Source organism: Adiantum capillus-veneris, chromosome 3, assembly GCF_014529385.1.
Source record: "Adiantum capillus-veneris isolate H3 chromosome 3, ASM1452938v2, whole genome shotgun sequence".
Classification (NCBI taxonomy): domain Eukaryota; kingdom Viridiplantae; phylum Streptophyta; class Polypodiopsida; order Polypodiales; family Pteridaceae; genus Adiantum; species Adiantum capillus-veneris.
This window is the reverse complement of record NC_140933.1, coordinates 155624074-155645390: the sequence shown is the minus strand read 5'-3', so window position 1 is coordinate 155645390 and position 21317 is coordinate 155624074. Positions and strand designations below refer to the sequence as shown.

At 42.0% G+C, this 21317-nt stretch overlaps 1 pseudogene across 1 annotated transcript; it reads right to left on the bottom strand.

The window, feature by feature from the left end:
• Positions 1-3064: 3064 nt before the first annotated feature.
• LOC147462014 (uncharacterized) lies at positions 3065-20866 on the bottom strand (annotated as a pseudogene). The gene is made up of 3 exons (XR_015187291.1): positions 20670-20866; positions 3489-3558; positions 3065-3377 (listed from the first exon to the last, which is right to left on the bottom strand). The product of XR_015187291.1 is annotated as an uncharacterized LOC147462014 (transcript).
• Positions 20867-21317: the final 451 nt, after the last annotated feature.

The window sequence follows — 21317 nt, the reverse complement described above, 5'->3', positions numbered from 1 at the left end:
TTGACACATAAAATACACCCTTTTTCTATTCAATCTGTAAAAAAAAATTTCAATTGCTATTTTATGATACCCTTATGTATGTGAAAATGTGAGAAAAGAATGAGATTTAATAACCCCTTTTTGCACTCACGTGACAGTTAAATAATTATTAAGTCACCCCCCTGAGAGGAGCTACCATGCTCTAAGCAGGAATCTAAGGACGATCTCTTCAACTTTGTCTACCAAATTGGCCTTCAACAGTGGGAGAAGGAAATATTTAACCCTCAATTCTCATTGAAAGAGTAGCTTGCTTCTGTAAGACATTTCCTTCCAGAGGTTCATCAGGCATTTGAGCAACAAACAATCAGTGGCACATTTAATATTGAGGATTCTTGGTATGTCCATATGAAGGACATGAAATCTGATCGTTTTAAGAAAGATTTTTTCTACAGGAGTAGCCTCAAGCTCCCAATGTAATGCTTAATGATATCATGGAGCTGTTTGACTTGAGAGAGGACTATTACCTTGCTATAGTTGCTCAGAATCTACTAAAGGATTGTAGTATATTTGACCTTGCTAATGACAAGTACTCTGTCATGGATGCTCATGTAGCAACACGTGAGTTTGATGACCAGAAAAGGCACTAGCAATGGTTTACAAGGATGTAGCCACATGTGTCATGTCGCTCCAAACAGAGTTAGAGTTCAAGGCAATACAAGAAAGGCTTGGGATCACAGGGTTGGGGAGAACTACATCTCACGAGAACCTAACCCCTCCATGGCTAGCATTGTGTCCCTCATGTCATTGTTGTGTAGAATATAGGCGAGAGGAAGCGACAGAGAGACCACATCTCATGGGAAAACAGAGAATAGCACGTCGCCCAAGGGAAGCTACCACTTCTTGTTGCTCAACTCCTGCACCCCATTGTTCATGCCAACCCTAGTGAAGCAAAGAGTCACATACAAAGCTTCTCCCACCTCCTCTACATTGCAGTCAAATCCTCGTATACTTTTGACCCTACCCTCATTACTCTTCACTCTAGATCCCTCCACAACACCTGCACATAAAGTGAAATATCTTCATGTCACTCACACATCTAGATAGACACCTAGAAACAAAACGAAAAACAAGTCCATGTCTTCTCCCCCTTGCCACCTGTCATTGCTTGCCTTTTCTTTTCAAACCCACGGCGAGTATCTTCATAGATTCTTGCTAAAAGAATCCATCCAAAATCATGACACCCTACTATTAAAATTATGCATCTGATATGTGGGGTTGATAACTGATTCTGATGCTCCAGGATTGTGGGCAATGAGAATCGCAATGGAGAGACCGTACTGTGAGTGGGAGAGGAAAGAGTAGGTCTCAATCGGGGGGGGGAGAGAGAGAGAGAGAGAGAGAGAGAGAGAGAGAGAGAGAGAGAGAGAGAGAGAGAGAGATCATATTTTTCTATTTATACTCTTTTGGCGCATGAGTCCATTGATTGCAGGTTTCAAATTTCCACAATGCTTAGATAGTGGGAAAACACCCAAAAATTAAGATTAAACTTACAAATTGAAGCCATTGAGAGCTAGTAGAGGTACAAAATGTGCATTGTGGTCACTTCTATTGTCACTCAACTCCTGCACCCCGGTGCTCATGCCAACCCAATCGAAACAAAGAGAGAGAGATTCTCCCCACCTCCTCAGTATTGCAGTCAATCCCTCCTATACCTTTGACCCTACCCAAGTTACCCTTCGCTCTAGATCCCTCTACAACCCGTGCACATAAAGTGAAATATCGCCCTGTCACACACACAAAGATAGACACCTAGAAACAAAGCAAAAAACAAATCCATGTCTCCTCCCCCTTGCCACCTGTCACCGCCTCCCTTTTCTTTTCAAACCCACGTCGAGTATCTTCTTAGATTCTTGCTAAAAGAATCTATCCAAGATCGTGCCACACTATTGTTAAAATTATGCATCTCATATGCACACGGCAATTCTATAGGCTAATTATTCAGTTAGTATATTGTTGTATTTCACACAATTTATTTTGGCTAGATCGGGAACTATCTATTGGAAGTATATAAGGCCTGTGGGGGACTGTAACTTTGTATCCATTTGGTAACAGTTCATCAACGGAATAATCTCAAGCTTGGCTTGTCAATCTCTCTCTCTCTCTCTCTCTTATGTCTCTGATCGTGAGCGTGTCTCACAAATCTATGCTTTCACATTGTGCTATTCAAATATGGTTTTAGACATTGATAGCTCAAATTGGGAGCTAAGGTGATGAGAGAGAGAAAGAGAGAGAGAGAGTTTATTATTGTCAATGGGGACAAAGATAACCTATGGGACCAAAGATACATATGATGTAATATGTGTGGGGCAGATAAGTGATTCTCGATGCTCCAAGATCGTGGGGCGCAATCAGAATTGTAATCAAGATCCCGCACTGTGAGTGAGAGAGGAAAGATTGTAGGTCTAAGTCATGGAGAGAGAGAGAGAGAGAGAGAGAGAGAGAGAGAGAGAGAGAGAGAGAGAGAGAGAGAAGAGGGGGGGGGAGGGAGATCGCATTTTTTTAATTATATTCTTTTGACCATGTATAGCATGCACCATGTTCATTTATCTTCTTAGATTAGAGAAGGGTATTTATTCAAACATCAACTGTTTTTTTGCATCATGTTGTTTTGGGTAGGTGCTATTCATGAGTGTAGTTATTGAGGTTATGTACAAAAGTGAGGGACTATAATTTTTATGACTACTTTGGCTAACATTTTATTGTTTTGATCTACTTTTGACCCTACCCTCGGTGAAGGGGTTCCCCTGCACATAAAGTGAAATATCTCCGTGTCACACACACATCTAGATAGACACCTAGAAACAAAACGAAAAGCAAGTCCATGTCTTCTCCGCCTTGTCAACTGTCACCGCCTGCCTTTTCTTTTCAAACCCACGTTGAGTGCATCCAAAATCGTGCCAGAGGAAAGAGTGTAGGTCTAAGTCTCGGGCCAGGGGGGGGGGGGGGGGGGGGGGGAGAGAGAGAGAGAGAGAGAGAGAGAGAGAAAAGGGGGGGGAAATCATATTTCACTATTTTGGCGCATGAGTCCACTGATTGCACTGAGTCCACTGATTGCATGAGCCCGGATGCTTAGATAGTGGGAAAATAAGATTAAAATTACAAACTGAAGTTATTAAGAGCTACTGGAGCTTGGGACTTGGACAGGAGGCAGCCAATCATTAATGCTTGCTGTGGTGAGCTCCATGCTGCTGCTTCTTGGCGGCCTCCTTGGTGTGCTTGCGCTCGTGCTTCTCGTGGACCGCAAGAGTGCCTGCACCGATGGCGATGGCGGCAGCCACGTGCTCGCGCACCTTGTGAGCATGGCGCTGCTCGGGGTGCTTCCTGGCCTCGTGCTCGTGCTGCAGCAAACAATATACAACGACGTAAAGCAATGCTGCTAGCATGCATATATAACTCTTAGCGTTATATTCTAGTATGCTGAAAACTCATGATCAATATTAAAAGCTTACCAAAGCGAAGGCACCAGCGGCGAGAGCGCAGGCGTCGGCCGCATGCTGGCCTTGTGGTCCACGCTGCCGGCTTCAGAGGCGTGCACAAGATTGTGTAGCTGGTGATGGCAGGTCATGATTTCTGCTAATAAGCAGTGATTAGAATCGAGTGAGCGGGATGTTTAGGTGTAAGAGCAAGACGTGGTGAAAGACGGGAAATGTGCCTGCGCTGCCGTTGATATGAGTAGCGCACAACGTCGACGTCGACACGGCTTTCGACCTGCACTTTGTCATGACGAAAAGTCTTCCTTGGCCGAGGTCCCACACGCGCTTATAATGCTGAGCGGGGAAATTACCAGTGCTGGAAAAAAATGTAATCCCACCTACAAATTTTGAGATTTACCTCTAAATTTAAAATTTGAAGGTGAGAAAACTTACAAATTGTAGAGAAATTTAGTGTAATTCAATGTAAAAACCTTCAAGTGTAGTTTTGTCAAATTGTTGGAAAAAGTTTTTATTCGAGCATTGGAAATTACCCCTGATCCTTCAAATCATTCTCGGCTGGCTTTTACCATGGTCCATGCGGCTTCTAAAACAAATGAAGTACTGACGGGCTGGTTGTATTTTGCTGAGTGACTTTATGAACAGATGTGCACTATGAGAGAGAGAGAGAGAGAGAGAGAGAGAGAGAGAGAGACCTAAGAGAGGCGATGAAATACTGCCATTGTGTTGTATTGTTTTCATTGTGTAAGCCAATGAAGCTTGAACTCGGGATTCGACTTGCACAAACGAGTCTCGCACCCTCCCAAGACAAGGACCCTGTGTTTTATTGTGTCAAACGTGAAGAGATTTTCCATGCCCAAGGGTCTTTGCAAAGACACCGTCTCCAATTTTTCCTCACATCCTACCAGCAATGGCTTGCCCTCCACACCCACCTAGCTAGATATCCACCTCTCTTACTACTCCCAACCTCAAAAGAAGAGTCTTGATGAGGTTGATCCCAAAATCCTTATTACCTACGAGAAGCTCGACATCCACTTTTCAGAGTAGCAGCAACTTTCCATTGATGTTGTCTTTAACAACACTTCCGTTCCTATCACCCACCATGAGGAGCTCTTGCAACAAGGTTTCATCTTTTGCTCTATCTTGGATGCTATCAGAATACCCTAATTTAGTTCAAAAAAATATATAGGAAGAGTGGTCCCTCTAGCTAACACATGTGTTCACATTTGAGACAACCACGTGTTCCTGCACCTTGTGAGCATGGCATTGCTCGGGGTGCTTCTTAGCCTTTTGCTTCTCGTACTGTAGCAAAGACACAACGATGTTAGGCAATGTTGCCAGAATATATAACTTAAACTCACCATAGATCTAGTATGCTGAAAAATCATCAATAAAAGCTTACCAAAGTGAAGGTTGCACCAGCGACGAGAGCACAGGCGTCAGCGGCATGCTAGCGTTGATTGTGCTTCTTCTTCTTGTGGTCCACATTGTTGGCTCTAGAGGCATACACAAGATTGTGTAGCTAGTGATGGATGGCGGTCATGATTTCTGCTAAAGAAGTATAACTGTAATTATGCTGGTCGAGGCGTTGGGGCAAGTGATTAGAATTGAGTAAGCTGGAAATTTTCATAGAGCAGGGGGTGGATAATATATCGAAAGAAGGGAAATGAGATGATGAGTAGCGGTGAGAAAACATACAATTGTAGGTGAGAAAGCATACAAATTGTAGAGAAATTTAGTGTATTCAAAGTAAAAACCTTCAAATTTTGTCAATTTACCTCTAGTATTCCTCAAGCGTAGTTTTGCCAAATTTTTGGGGAAAAGTTCTTTTTGAGCACTGGAAATTAGCCCTGACATTCCTTCAAATCATTCTCGGTTGGCTTTTACCATGGTCCATGGGCCTTCTAAAACAAATGAAGTATTGACGGGCTAGTTGTATTTTGCGGAGTGACTTTATGAACAGATGCGTAGTATAAGAGAGAGAGAGAGAGAGAGAGAGAGAGAGAGAGAGAGAGAGAGAGAGAGAGAGAGAGAGAGATACCTAAGAGAGGCAATGAAATACGGCCATTGTGTTGCATTGTTTTCATTGTGTGAGACAATGAAGCTTGAACTCGAGATTCGACTTGCACAAACAAGTCTAGCACCTTCCCAAGACAAGGACCCTATGTTTTATTGACCCATTTACCCTAGAGGCTAGGTATAAGTCATGGTCTGAGAGAGAGAGAGACAGAGAGAGAGAGAGAGAGAGAGAGAGAGAAAAAAAAAAACCAAATCTTGCCATAAACGCACGTTTCTTATTATCGCAATCACCCAAATTTAAAAGATTAAAATTACTAACTAATGTCATTTGGAGCAATTAGTAAACGTACAAAATAATTAGAACTTAGAGTATTGAGTTGGGTGTGCACTATGGTGGGTGGAAGTTGGAACTTGGAAGCTGGACAAGAACCAGCCAGTTATTACTTCTTGATGTGGTGAGTGTCATGTACTACTTCTTGGTGGCCTCCTTGGCATGCTTGCACTTGTGCTTCTCATGAACCGCGAGAGTGTTTGCACGGATGGTGATGGAGACAACCACGTAATCGTGCACCTTGTGAGCATGACACTGCTTGGGGTGCTTCTTGGCCTTTTGCTTCTTGTGCTGTAGCAAAGACACATCGACATTAGGCGATGCTGCTAGAATATATAACTTAAACTCACCATAGATCTACTATGTTGAAAAATCCTCAATAAAATCTTACCAAAGTGAAGGCCACACCAACGACGAGAGCACAGGCATCAGCGGCATGCTAGCCATGATTGTTCTTCTTTACCACCTTGTGGTCCACGTTGCTGGCTTTGGAGGCATACACAAGATTGTGTAGCTAGTGATGGACGGCGTTCATGATTTCTACTGAAGTATAACTGTAATTAAGCTAGTGGAGGCGTTGGGGCAAGTGATTAGAATTGAGTAAGCTAGAAATTTCCGGAGAAGAGCAGGGCGTGGATAATATATCGAACAAAGGGAAATGAGGTGATGAGTAGAGATAGCAGGTGCAATTAGAAAAAGCCAAAATGTAGACCCGACTTTGATGCACACACGACATCTTCCTACCAAGGAGGGCCACTACGCTTACCATGTTGGCTATCAAGGTCCTACATGTAGTAATGCTAAGTGGAGAAATTGCCAAATTATCCCTCCAATTCCTTCACATTTGAGCTAATTATTCTTGGTTGGATTTTACCATGGTCCTTAAAGGTCCAGGGCCATCCATTTGGACTCATTACTGGCTGAAATATGCTCTTTCAGTTACGTGACACATCCGCCTACATAATGCTAGAAACAATTTCAGCCAATACGTGTTATCCAACTCAACATCTCCCATCATTTCCAATCATTGCATGGAAACTCAACCTCCATAATAATCTCTTATCTCCTCCAATCATTGCATGGAAACTTAGCGTTCATAATAATCCCCTGACAAAGCCACATAGATGGTTTTGGCCATCCAATCTACATGCAATGCAATGCAGTGGATGGGTAGCTTATTACATCCTAGTACGTGGTGTAACCTAAACCACAAACAACCAGTCTTTATCAACTCAGTCTAATGTAAACACAACTGGCTGACAATGCTTTCAAAGTGTCCCTTATAGGGTGATACCAGTTGGCTTGACCAATACAGCTGCCAAATTGCAAAGGTTGATGAGTCATTCACTCAAAGAATACCTAAGAAAATTCTTAGAAATCTACATGGACGACTTATGCGTGCATTCTATCCAGAGAAACTAGCACATAAAGCACCTAAAGATGATCTTTGAGAGATGCAAAAACTATTGTATTTACTTAAATCGAGAGAAATGTGTCTTCATGCTAAGACAAGGAAAAAACATGGAGCACATTGTGTCCAAGAATGGCATTTCTAGAGATTTTTGGAAATAGACAAGCGATTGTTTCTCTACCAAGACCAACAAAAGTTAGGGAGTTGGTGCAAAGCCTTCATGGGCCTTTGTGGTTAGTGTAGAAGATTAATTTTTTTATGTAAGCATGCCAAACCTCACTATTATTGGTTGTATTTTACACATTGAATAAAGTCACTAGTTTCTCTTTGAGATTTTAGGGGTACTCAGATGTGCACTTTAAATGAGACAAAGAGAGACACCTAACAAAGGCGATGAAATACGGCCATTTTGTTGCATTGTTTTCAACTATTTTTAGCAAGGAGTGTTAGTTGAGCTAGTAAGCCAATGAAGCTTGAACTCGCAATTTGACTTACACAAACCAGTCTAGCACCCTCTCAAGACAAGGACCCTATGTTTTATTGGCCTCTTTACCCTAGAGGCTAGGTTAAGTCATGGTCACATAGAGAGAGAGAGAGAGAGAGAGAGAGAGAGAGAGAGAGAGAGAGAAATCAAATCTTGCCATAAATGCACGTTTCTTATTGTCGCGATCACCCAAAATTTAAAGATTAAACTTACAAACTAATGTTATTTGGAGCAATTAATGAAGGTACAAAATAAAGAATAATTAGAACCTAGAGTATTGAGTTGGGTGTGCACTATGGTGGGTGGAAGTTGGAAATTGGAAGCTGGACAAGAACCAGCCAGTCATTACTGCTTGATGTGGTGAGTGTCATGAACTACTTCTTGGTGGCTTCCTTGGCGTGCTTGCACTCGTGCTTCTCAAGGACCGCGAGAGTGTCTGCACCGATGGTGATGGAGACAACCACGTGTTCGTGCACCTTGTGAGCATGGTGCTTCTCGGGGTGCTTCTTGGCCTTTTGCTTCTCGTGTTGTAGCAAAGAAACACCAACATTAGGCGATGCTGCTAGAAAATATAACTTAAAATCACCATAGATCTAGTATGCTGGAAAATTCTCAATAAAAGCTTACCAAAGTGAAGGCTGCACCAGCGATGAGAGCACAGGAATCAACGGCATGCTAGCAAGGAAAAATAATGGAGCATATTTTGTCCAAGAATGGCATATCCAGAGATTTTGAAAATATATAAGTGAGTGTTTCTCTACCAAGACCAACAAAAGTTAGGGAGGTACAAGCCTTCATGGGCTATTGTGGTTACTATAGAAGATTCATCTATATGTACGCATGCCAAACCCATCTATGTTCTCATCACAATGTTTGAGTGGAACAATAAATGTGAAGATTCATATCAGCAATTAAAGTAGAGATTAAGATATTCCATGTCCAGGTCAATAAATTGGCATATGCTATTGGATGCATCTTATCATAGCGTGGGGAGAACAACACAGATTTTCCTATCTGTTACTCCAACAGACAGCTTAATAGTGCTCAAAAGAATTACGAAATCACGGAGAGAGAAGGGTTAGGAATGGTCTTTACGGTGAAGAAGTTCAAACACTACCTTCTCGTGCACAAAATTGTGTTATTGGTGGATAATCAAGCACTATTAAACCTGGTAAACAAACCGTGCAATACAAGACGTATTGTTCAATGGTTTATCATATTGCTTGATTTTGACTTCATCGTGTTAGTCAAAAAAGAAACTACACATCAAAGGGCTAAACATTTATCTAGATTGACTCATGGAAAAGCACCTAAACAGTTGATGAATGACTTGCTAGACTCTTATCTATTCAATATTGAGATGGTACCAAGGTAGAGAAAACATGTTATACCTTTTCTCGCGATTTGTTCACTCCAGATTGAAAGGCATCCATCAATCATTGAGTAGACATGAGCACTTGTGCTAATAAATGGAAGGCTATACAAGCATGGGAATGACTCATTATTCACGTTATGTATAGAACCCACATAAAGGAATGTGTACTTGAATCAAGCTCATGTACAAACTATGTGAATTCACAATGGGAAAGTGCAAACATTTCAAAGATTGATGAGTTGTGGTGTGTACTTGTTGTGTAACATTTAATGGCCTAATAACTTATGTGTAGCGGAAATTAGCATGAACATAGTGGGCATTTCATTAGAATAGATTCCTAATGAGAATTACAAGAGTGCTTGGGTGGAGAGAGCAACAAAAAAGCATAACACCCAGTTAGATAGCATCGACAATACTTTCAAAAGAGAGAGAAATTAAGCTATTGACAACAATTGAGGACCGGATTTGCATGGAGCCGGTCCCCCCTCCAAAAGGCTTCGTATTATGGTTTCTCCCATCAAGAGAGACATTGTACAATACAATTCTTTGTGTTCCTTCAAGACTAGCTAATGCAATGAAGATGGAAGCTTCATGCACTAAGCAAAACACTTAATCAAAAACAACTTGATTTATCCCCGTTCTCAGAACCAAGACCTCACACACCTTCGAAGATGGTGAGAGCTAACAGGGTATGAGAGTAGATTGAGAGGAAGAAGGAGTATCTTACGAGAAAGATGTACATCTCCTCACATAATCACTCATATTAGCATAGCTTAGCTTAGTAATTAGCTTGGTAGAGAAGATGAGCATGCATGGAAGCTTGGCTCTTGGTTGGATTTGCATCCACATGCCAAGAGAGTGTTGATGTAGGCTTCTATCTCACAAGCTTGGAGTAGGTGATGAGCTCTCCATTAAAGCTTGGGAAGAGATAGAGTATTCTTTCTTCACACATGGTCAAGTGTGAGTGTGTGTGTGTCAATGCCAAGCAAAAATCAGCCTCCTCTCTCTCTTGGGCGAGCCCTTCCTGCTAAAATGGTCTGGCTTTTGCCTCATTGGACCTCCCCAAGTCAAGCCAATGGGTGTTAAGCAACATAAGTGATAGCCTTTTGACATGTATCCCCCTTTCCCCTTTTGTGAGAGCTTTAGGTAATTAACTAATTAAACTAAACTCTCATTGGACCCCTTTGCCTCCTGGCCAATAGGAATCAAGCAAGCCATTGGGCTCCTGAATGCTCATTGGACCCCTTGGGAGACTACCCAATAGTCTTCTAGGAGACTTAATTCTCATTGGTTTCTTTTATTAAATGTTTCTAAATTAATTAAACTAGATTTACTCTAGCTTAATTCTCATTGGTCCACTTCAAGGGTCTTCCAATAGGAATTGGGCACACCTTGTGGGCATCTGGCCTAGGGAGCTGACATGTGTCCCTCATTCCCTTTGTGTAAAGGGAGCCTGTGTGTGTGTGTGTGTGGCTTTCTCTCTCATCCCATACCTTTAGGGCTCGCCCCCTCCCATGTAGGGATGTGCAAAGACTTTTAGGGCACACACAAAGCATCCAATTTTCCCTAGGGTTGACCTTTGGACACAACCTTTGAATTTTGGAACCTTAGCATTTTGGAAGTCTTAATGGGCTGAACCTTAGGGTCTTTTTAGCCCATTGTTGCACATGGCTCTTTTGCAGATGCCCCCCCCCCTTTGGATCCCTATTTTCCCTCCTTTGGATCCCTACTGTGGCCGGTCTGCTAGCTTAACCAATATTCTAGCTTTTTCTCCCCTGGCCTTCCCCACATTAAATGATCAGTTTAATATGAGAAAATCATTTAGGAGAATTAGATATTGATTATTATGACATTACCTCTCTTGAAATCATAGTCGTCCTCGACTATGGTGTAGACGATAAATCATGTTCATGAGTCCTTTTCTTAGCGGGTAGAGGATCTATGTTACAACGAATGATTCCACAATGGATGTAGTCATCATTGGCGCTGAGATTGAGGCGTGGCCGCAAGCATGTCTGCACATTAGTCCTATCAGTCTTTCCATAGTAGAGGAAAGCTCTACTTGGTGTTTGGGAGACGTTCGTCTCCGCAAACTTGATCTAAGCATGCATACTACTTCATTTTTGTGCACAAATAAAGAAAAAGAGAGTCTTATAAGACAAAAATTTTGTTCATTTTTAACATTTTGTACATTTGCTTATTCTTGGGAAGCATTGTAAGCATTGACAAGGTTTAGGTTATCCTTTAATTGTATGCCTTGCATCCATCTATCATCTTCAAAAGGATAATTCTTAAACTTAATAAGATATCGTCGGATAGTCTTACCGCCTCTTAGTACCTTGTCTTCATGTCGGAGAATGGACTCGGGCTGCAGCTCCTCTTCTTGGTCCTCGATCTCCGGTGGGTCTTCAATAGTTGGTTCTTGAGGTGGCTCTCCTTTGTAAGGCTTTAATAGGCTCACATGAAAAGCATTGTGTATGAGCCAATGATTGGGCAACTTGAGTTGATAGGCCATCTCATTAATTGGCTTAAGAATCTGAAAGGGACCATAGTACCTTTTTGCTAGTTTAGCATAGTACTTTTGGTGACCCGTAGGATTCTTGCCCGTTGTGTGCCTTAATTGAGCCTTGGGAAACTTTAACAAGACCCAATCATTTTCTTTAAAGGCTTGGGCTCTTCTGTGCTTGTCAGCAGTAGCCTTTTGCCTTTGCTGTGAGATAGAGATAGCATCCTTAATCTTTTGGAAAGATTCTTGTAGGTCTCGGATATACTCATCTGCATCGAAGATCTTCCCATGTACCTTAAGTAGCAAGGGACTTTTTGATCTTCCCTCAATTACCTCGAAAGGTGCTATTCCCGTGGAAGTATGTACAGTGTTATTGTAAGCATACTCCATTAAGGGTAAGTACTTCTCCCATTGGGATCTTGATCTACTTCCGTTACATAGGATTTTAGTAGATCGAGAATGGTTAGGTTAGCTATTTCACTTTGGCCATCAGCTTGTGGATGATAGGCCGAAGAGAAGTTTAGCCTTATTCCCAAATTCTCAAAGAGACCCTTCCAGAAATTACTTGTCATTCTAGGATCTCTATCCGACACTATGGGCATGGGCAAGCCATGGTACTTGAAAATTAGTGAAATAAAGAGGGTTTCCATTTGATGGGCTTTGATAGTCTTTTTGACAGGTATAAAATGAGCTTGTTTATTAAACCTGTCTACTATCGTCCATATTCCCGTATTCCCATGGATAGACTTAGGCAATCCAAAGATAAAATCCATGGATATGCTCTCCCATGGTGAATTAGGGATTGGCAAGGGTTGAAGCAATCCAAGTTTCTTCCCTCTATCAAATTTTGTCTTTTGGCATACCACACATTTGGAAACATACTCTTTGTTCACTTTCATGGTAGGCCAATAGAAATATGTTTCAATTCCCTTTAAGGTAGACTGAATCCCTCTATGCCCCGCATAAGGTGGAGCATGAGATTCATACATTACTTTCTCACGTAGTGAGTTAGTAACGCATAGTCTATTGCCATAGAGAAGATAACCATCTTGTAAAGTAAATGGTTCTTCTTTCTTCCCTAATGCAAGGGCTGAAATCACATCTCTAAAATCAGGATCAATAGCATACTCATCTATCATTGAAGATAGATCATTGTGAGTTGCTATGGAAACCGATTCACTCTCGGCCGTCTTGAGAGTGCATCAGCTACTTGATTATGCTTGCCAACAATGTGAGCAATATGAAAATGAAATTGCGAAAGGAAATTTTTCCACCTCATTTGTTTGTTGGAGAGCTTGGTCTGCGTCATGAAGTACTTGAGACTTTGGTGATCCGTTCGCAGAATGAAAAGAGTCCCCAATAAATAGTGCTTCCATGAGTCTAAGGCATGTATAACTGCAAGGAGTTCCTTTTCGTATATGCCTAGAGCTTGCTCAACAGGGTCGAGCCTTCGACTCTCATAGCCTATGGCGTGCCCTTCTTGGAGCAAAACAGCTCCAAGGCAATCACCACAAGCATCGCATTGAACCTCAAATGGTTTTGAGAGATCCGGTAGTGTAAGCACAGGTTGGGAGATAAGCTTTTCGAAAGCATTGTTCTCCTTAGCAGACCATGTATACCTAACGCTTTTCTTTGTTAGGTCATGTAATGGTCCCGCAATTTGTGAGAACTTTTCTATGAAGCGTCTATAGTATGCACACATACCTATGAAGCTTCTTAGTTCATGAAGATTCCTTGGTTTAGGCCATCCTTTTATTACCTCTAACTTGGATGGATCCATTTGGATGCCATCTTGAGAGATAAGGTGACCTAAATACTGAATCTCTTGCAAGAAAAATTCACTTTTCTTTCGATTAACATAAAGTTTATTCTCTCTTAAAACTTGAAATATTACCTGGAGGTGTTGCTTGTGTTCCTCCAATGAATTAGATTAGATGATAATATCATCAAAGAACACTCCAGTGAAGGTTCGATGAGGCCTGAACAGCTTCTCCATCAAGCGGTTGAATGTGGCTGGTGCATTGGTCAAGCCAAAAGGCATGACAATGTATTCGTAAAGACCAAATGTAGTATGAAATACGGTCTTTACAATGTCTTGATCAACTATCCTTATTTGATGATAGCCACTTTTTAGGTCAATCCTACTGAAGTAGGTCGATCCTTGTAGCTTATCAAACAGGTCTTCTACCCGTGGAACGGGATACCTATTCTTGATAGTGATCCTATTTAGTGCTCTATAGTCAACACACATACGATATGTGCCGTCTTTCTTTTGCACTAATAGCACAGGTGAGCAAAATGGAGATGAGCTTGGCCTAACCATAACCTTCTCAACTAACTCATGCACTTGCCGCATAATCTCCTCTTGTTGAGCTTGAGAAACTCTATAAGGAGGTTTATTAGGCGGTGAACTTCCTGGAAGAAGTTCAAATGCATGGTCATCATCACCTCGTTTAGGAGGTAGCTCACAAGGGATGTCGTCAATAAAAACATCTTGAAACCCCTTTGAGAAAATTGGATAACTCTAATTCCTTTTGGTTGCTTTTATTTTCTTTTGTTAAAGCATTAGGTTCATTTTGAGAATCTTTAACAAAAATCATGTACACGGAAATAGACCTCTTTATTGACTTATTGAAAGCTGGTGTATGTACAATGGGGATGGTGTTACCCATTTCCTTAGCATCTATATACATGTATTTTTCCCTGAACTTAAAGGAGATTCTCCTTTCAGAAAATTTAACATCGGCAGCCAGGCGGTCAAACCATGGTGCCCCTAGGATTACATCCTCATTCTTGAGAGGAGAGATAAAGAAGTCCTCTTTGTCCACATAGCCTTGGACATGAAGCCTCAATTTCCCGATTAAGGGAGTGACTGAAGCTTCTTGCCCCTTGAAGGCACTGTCTGCGGGTAGGACATCTCCCATCTCATAGGATTGTATTCCTAGCTTGGTGGCCAACTCTATAGATATAAAATTGTGAGTAGAACCAGGGTCAAAGAGAATAAAAGCATCATGTTCTCTTACCTTTCCCCAAGCATGGCATAGAGGAGATCCTTTGTGGTGAGTTTGGTGAGTCTCCTCCGCTTGGATTTCAACCAAGGAAGCTCCAGGAGGATCTTGGCGGTTGTTCTTTTGGGGACAAGCGCGGTACGCATGCCCTTGCTCACCGCACTTGAAACACCGGTTATCCTTACAATAACGCTCAAGATCTTCAGGAGAGAGTTTATTCTTACCTTTGTAAACTCCCTTCTCTTTAGCTTTGTTGGAGTTTCCCTTAGGAGACTTTTGGACATTGTCCTTCCCCTTAGGCTCATTGGAACCCTTATTTTCCGGGGGCTTATTATTTCTTCTTGCCCCCATTTGGAAATTGATTCGAGAGGCGACCATATTGTGGTGTATTACCGCCGATATGGTACGTGGTCTTTGCGAGTTGACATACTCCGCCATTTCTTCGGTTAAGCCCGCACAAAATTGTTGCTTTTGCTCTCCAAAATCCAACCTTTTGAAGAAAGTGGCTTTGAGTTGTAGGTCCCAAAACTTGTCTACATATTTGTGGATGGATTCATTGGGAGAGAGCTTTAAGCTTCGCCATTCGGTGAGTACTTTGTCTTTGGCATCGGTGGCCAAAAATTGCTTCATAATGGAAGCTCTTAAAGCCTTCCATGTTCGTGGAGCTTCACCATTGGCTCGTAGGCTAGACCACCATTGTCTGGCGGACTTTTGAAAGTGCATAGCTACATGGCGTAGCTTAGAGTGACTCCGTGAAGCCCTCATCTCCAAACGCCGCATCGAATTGTTGGATAAAGGCCAAGACTTTGTCCGTAGCACCAAAGGTACCATCATAGGTAAGGAAAGAGATGCTCTTCCCTCCCTCTTTGAATTTCTTCAACTTGGACGACCTCTTCCATGCGGCATAGGATTTCCTATGGCCTCTTATTTTTTATGGTTCAAAGGTTGCACCATCACTTTCTTCAAAGGGTGAAGAATTTGAAGAAGGTGGAGAAGAGGGTGACCTCTTTCTCGCCTTTTTCTTGTCTTGATCTTTGTCATCTTCACCATAGTTTTCATAAGAGGAAGAGGATGAAGAAGATGGAGAAGAGGGTGTCCTCTTTCTCGCCTTTTTCTTCTCTTGCTTTTTATCATCCCTCTTTGAATTATGGCGTGGAGAAGAGTGTGATGGTCTTCTCCGCTTTGGTGGTGATGGAGAGCGTTTAGCCCGCAGCCGAGGTGGCGGGAGACTCGCTTCTTTCTCGTTCCTTCAGTGGAGGCTCTTGAGTTCTCCTTTGGGAAGGAGATGCATCATCAAGAAGTAAATTCTTGAGCCCTTCATATGGATTCTCTTCTTCTTCCCGAATCGGAGAGAGACCTCTTTTGGTAGTCTCACAAGGAGGCTTCCTAGGTGTTCTCTCGTCATGGTGATGAGCTTGGAGAATCCCGTGAGCATGGAGCTGCCGTTGCACTTCACTTTGGAGAGATGGATTGCCCATGGCTTGTTGAAGCCTAGAAACAAGATAGTTAACAAGCATTGAAGCATCATTAGTAGCTTGCTCATGAGCAAAATCAAAGTTATCAACATTAATTTCACTCTCTTTACTATTGTCAGCCATTCTAACAACTTTTAGGTGTAAACTTTTTAGGTGTACTTTGGCACTTCAAGCCCTAGTTGCTACTCCTCTTTACCCCTTTAGAAAAAGCACTCAAGCTACTGTACCCGCAGCTCGAATACCATTAATTGCAAGGAATAGAAGAGAGGGTCTTTCGACACCAAAACAGCACCGGCTCCTGTCAAGCTTCTAATAGCTCAATAGTGGTTAAGCCGTAGGCAATCCCGGTAGGACTCCACTATTAAGACCATAGCTCTCGACGGTGATGCCCCGTTAACTGCACGAAGGCAGGCGCACTGCAAGGCTGAAAATTACCTATTCTACTTACTCACAGGCAATTAATAATACCAACCATTTGTAGCTAGCTTGAGGACCTCCCTTCTTGAGTAAGAAAAGAGAAACCTTGAGCTCTGATACCACAGGCAATTAATAATACCAACCATTTGTAGCTAGCTTGAGGACCTCCCTTCTTGAGTAAGAAAAGAGAAACCTTGAGCTCTGATACCAATGTAACATTTAATGGCCTAATAACTTATGTGTAGCGGAAATTAGCATGAACATAGTGGGCATTTCATTAGAATAGATTCCTAATGAGAATTACAAGAGTGCTTGGGTGGAGAGAGCAACAAAAAAGCATAACACCTAGTTAGATAGCATCGACAATACTTTCAAAAGAGAGAGAAATTAAGCTATTGACAACAATTGAGGACCGGATTTGCATGGAGCCGGTCCCCCCTCCAAAAGGCTTTGTATTATGGTTTCTCCCATCAAGAGAGACATTGTACAATACAATTCTTTGTGTTCCTTCAAGACTAGCTAATGCAATGAAGATGGAAGCTTCATGCACTAAGCAAAACACTTAATCAAAAACAACTTGATTTATCCCCGTTCTCAGAACCAAGACCTCACACACCTTCGAAGATGGTGAGAGCTAGCAGGGTATGAGAGTAGATTGAGAGGAAGAAGGAGTATCTTACGAGAAAGATGTACATCTCCTCACATAATCACTCATATTAGCATAGCTTAGCTTAGTAATTAGCTTGGTAGAGAAGATGAGCATGCATGGAAGCTTGGCTCTTGGTTGGATTTGCATCCACATGCCAAGAGAGTGTTGATGTAGGCTTCTATCTCACAAGCATGGAGTAGGTGATGAGATCTCCATTAAAGCTTGGGAGGAGATAGAGTATTCTTTCTTCACACATGGTCAAGTGTGAGTGTGTGTGTGTCAATGCCAAGAAAAAATCAGCCCCCTCTCTCTCTTGGGCGAGCCCTTCCTGCTAAATTGGTCTGGCTTTTGCCTCATTGGACCTCCCCAAGTCAAGCCAATGGGTGTTAAGCAGCATAAGTGATAGCCTTCTGACATTTGTCCCCCTTTCCCCTTTTGTGAGAGCTTTAGGTAATTAACTAATTAAACTAAACTCTCATTGGACCCCTTTGCCTCCTGGCCAATAGGACTCAGGCAAGCCATTGGGCTCCTGAATGCTCATTGGACCCCTTGGGAGATTGCCCAATAGTCTTCTAGGAGACTTAATTCTCATTGGTTTCTTTTATTAAATGCTTTTAAATTAATTAAACTAGATTTACTCTAGCTTAATTCTCATTGGTCCACTTCAAGGGTCTTCCAATAGGAATTGGGCACACCTTGTGGGCATCTGGCCTAGGGAGCTGACATGTGTCCCTCATTCCCTTTGTGTAAAGGGAGCCTGTGTGTGTGTGTGGCTTTCTCTCTCATCCCCTACCTTTAGGGCTAGCCCCCTCCCATGTAGGGATGTGCAAAGACTTTTAGGGCATACACAAAGCATCCAATTTTCCCTAGGGTTGACCTTTGGACACAACCTTTGAATTTTGGAACCTTAGCATTTTGGAAGTCTTAATGGGCTGAAACTTAGGGTCTTTTTAGCCCATTGTTGCACATGGCTCTTTTGCAGATGGCCCCCCCCTTTGGATCCCTATTCTCCCTCCTTTGGATCCCTACTGTGGCCGGTCTGCTAGCTTAACCAATATTCTATCTTTTTCTCCCCTGGCCTTCCCCACATTAAATGATCAGTTTAATATGAGAAAATCATTCAGGAGAATTAGATATTGATTATTATGACATGTTGAGAATGCAACGAAGTGTCCATGACTACATTAATTCATGTGACATTTGTGCAAATCAGGCACCTACAAAATATGCAACACTCTTCAAAATGGCGGTTGCACCCAAGTGGAGTTCATACATTGTGAATTACATAACCAAAGATGTCTTACCAGAGGGGTTGAGTAAATCAAGAATTAAATACATACAATCCAAAGCCTCAATCTTTGTGCTAATCAAGGACAAGTAGAGAGCACAAACAAGATTTTGTGCATCGATGTGCTTACAAAGATAGTGAGTGAGTCTAGAGCAGACTTGGAACAAAAATTACATTAAGCTATTTGGACATACCAAGTTACTTACAAAATAGCACTTGAAAGAAGACCTTTCAATATGGCGTTTTGGATTAATGCCATTTTGACCATGGAATTTTTAATTCCTACACTTTGAGTAGCCATGCCTAGAGTGGACAAGTCATGAGCTGTCAAAGAGAGTCACAAAGCTAGAAAATCTAGATGAAGTATGATTATTAGTTGTCGTTGGAATCTATGCACAAGAACAATGCATGAAGGATTTCCATGATCAATATGTAGAGGTTTATGTCGTGCCACAATGCATTATGGTGGGATGTAGAGGTTTATGTCGTGCCACAATGCAATGTGGGGGATGACTACAATTGACGTGCCTCCATATCACATTGTGGCACGACACGAAGGTGTTGAGCCACAAAGTGATATTGGGAATGACTACGATCGACATGCCTTCATATCACATTGTGGAATGATGCTTTTTTTTTTGCACCACAACGTAATATAGAGGCATGTCTATTGTAGTTGCACCTCCATATCCCGTTGTATTGCAACAAAATATGTCATGCCACAATACGATATGAAAGTGTCACTAGTAGCATCATGCACTATTCGGGTTATAGCACAATATTTACCTTTGTCAATCCATCTTATATCATGATGTGGAGATATCTCTCTCACAGGCACAATACATTCTCGCATTTGGCACGTCGCAAATAAGTGAAATCTTTGTGTGCATACCCATTGTGGCACATAAAATAGTTGTCATGCCCCCATGTGAGGTGTTAAGCGGTCATGGAATGCAAAACTCCTCCTTGTGTTGCGGCGTGACGCTTTTTGACAATAAATTTGGCATTATTACCAAGAGTCAAAAAATGAAACACAAAGGCGCACGTATAGAAGCAAGATAGTATGACAATTACATAATTTCAAAGAAAAATCTACAATGAAACACAAAGGTGTAGCTTTAGGAACAAGATAGTATGGCAAATACATAATTTCAAAGAAAAATTTACTGTAATGAATCCTCCATTAGGGTGATAGAATGTTTAGGTGGTACCCGGGGGATTCACCATGGAAAAATTTATGCACCACGTAAGTGCAGGGGAGGGGGGTTTTTTTACAAGTTACATAAGCGTATAAGTTAGGGGCAGGCCCCTAATAATTTATCTCCCAGTCTTAAAAATAAGGGAGGGAGTATCATATTTATGGGGGTGGGGGGGAGAAGTGAGAAAAGGAAAAAATGAGAGGAAGTTTTTGTGTTTCAAAATAATGGCTTCCCAAAAGAGTCTATCCTCAAACTTGTGAGTCAATAGCTACAAAGATACATGCAAGAACTAACACTGCTTTGTATCAATTGCTTGTTTTGTGGTTATAATTCATTTATTGAGGGATGAAAGCTATAAAGAGTTTGTATAGATGCAAATTTACATGGAGAACCTAACACAGCTTTATAACCATGTTTTTAAAGTAATTTAGATGGGTCAACATTGGACGAGTAGCTAGAGTGCTGGCTAAACGGGCACATAGTTTGAAAGTCAAACTAAGACACATTGAGGGTACATCTAGTTATCAACAGAAGTGGTTCCTTAGTACGTTACGAGTCACTATGCTACACGCTCTTTGGCTAGTTTTACTCAGTTACATCATGTGAGGCCTAAATTTTATATGTAAGATAGGGGTATGATAGTTTTCTGCATTGATTGTCGTATAAGCGTAGAAAGGAGGTCATATTCTCTAATATGAGTCGTATATAGGGGTTTTATCAAAGTTGTTCACTCGCATGTGGCATCCCATTTTGTATATAGAGTGAATCCCCCGGGAGGTGCTACCACTTTTTGCACCTTTTAGTGGTACCACCAATAACACCTAGTTGGAGGGTCAACGTTTTTCAAATTTGGGAAAAGAGGGAGAGGGAAATTCTAAATTTGCATGCAATATAACTTATGTACCTATAATCTAGATGCATGCAAGCCATGATGGGGTGTGGATCCCCTTTTGTCAAGCTTATAGTCATCATGGCCTTTGTGCTCTTTCTCCTTTCCTCTCACGCAACTAGCTTGTCACACGGAATGCCGCCTGTACCTGTGTGCTCGCTCTGCTCCCATAGCTCGTGCTCCACCCATTTCTCGTGCTCCCCCCATTGCATGCTGTAGCCGTCGCTCTCTACCCCTCATTGTCCCGTCGTGCTCTGCCATATCCCTGTTGGAGCTCTGTCCCCATTGCCCTCGGCATGGAAGCATAAAGGTTGCAGCAACAGCCTCTGCAAAGATGAATCCCATGAAGAACACTCCCTCTAGGAAGTGCAAAAATTTGGCTTAGAGCATGGAGTTGGTATAGCAGATGCCCCCTACAACAAGCACCACAGCACAACAGACCCCCGCAACAGCCACCACACAGCAGACCCTCCCAACACATGCAACACAGCAGACGCCTTCAACAACCATGACACATCAGTCTCCTGTAACCAACACGACACTGCATACCCCAACAACAAATAGGACCGTCGAAACTTCCCTCTCCAAATGCATGTTGTCGGTTGAAAAATATGCTCGAAAAGGTGAGTTCTGCATTGCCTCAGGTCTATGCACCTCATGGCAATGCATGGCCAAAGATCCTTTTTTTATAGCATTGGTTGCAAATCATTTTTCTCCCTGACTTTGCTTGTAGCATCGGGGGAGTATCCGATACATTCTAGGTTTTGCTATTCTGCATTGCAGCTGCATGAGGAAT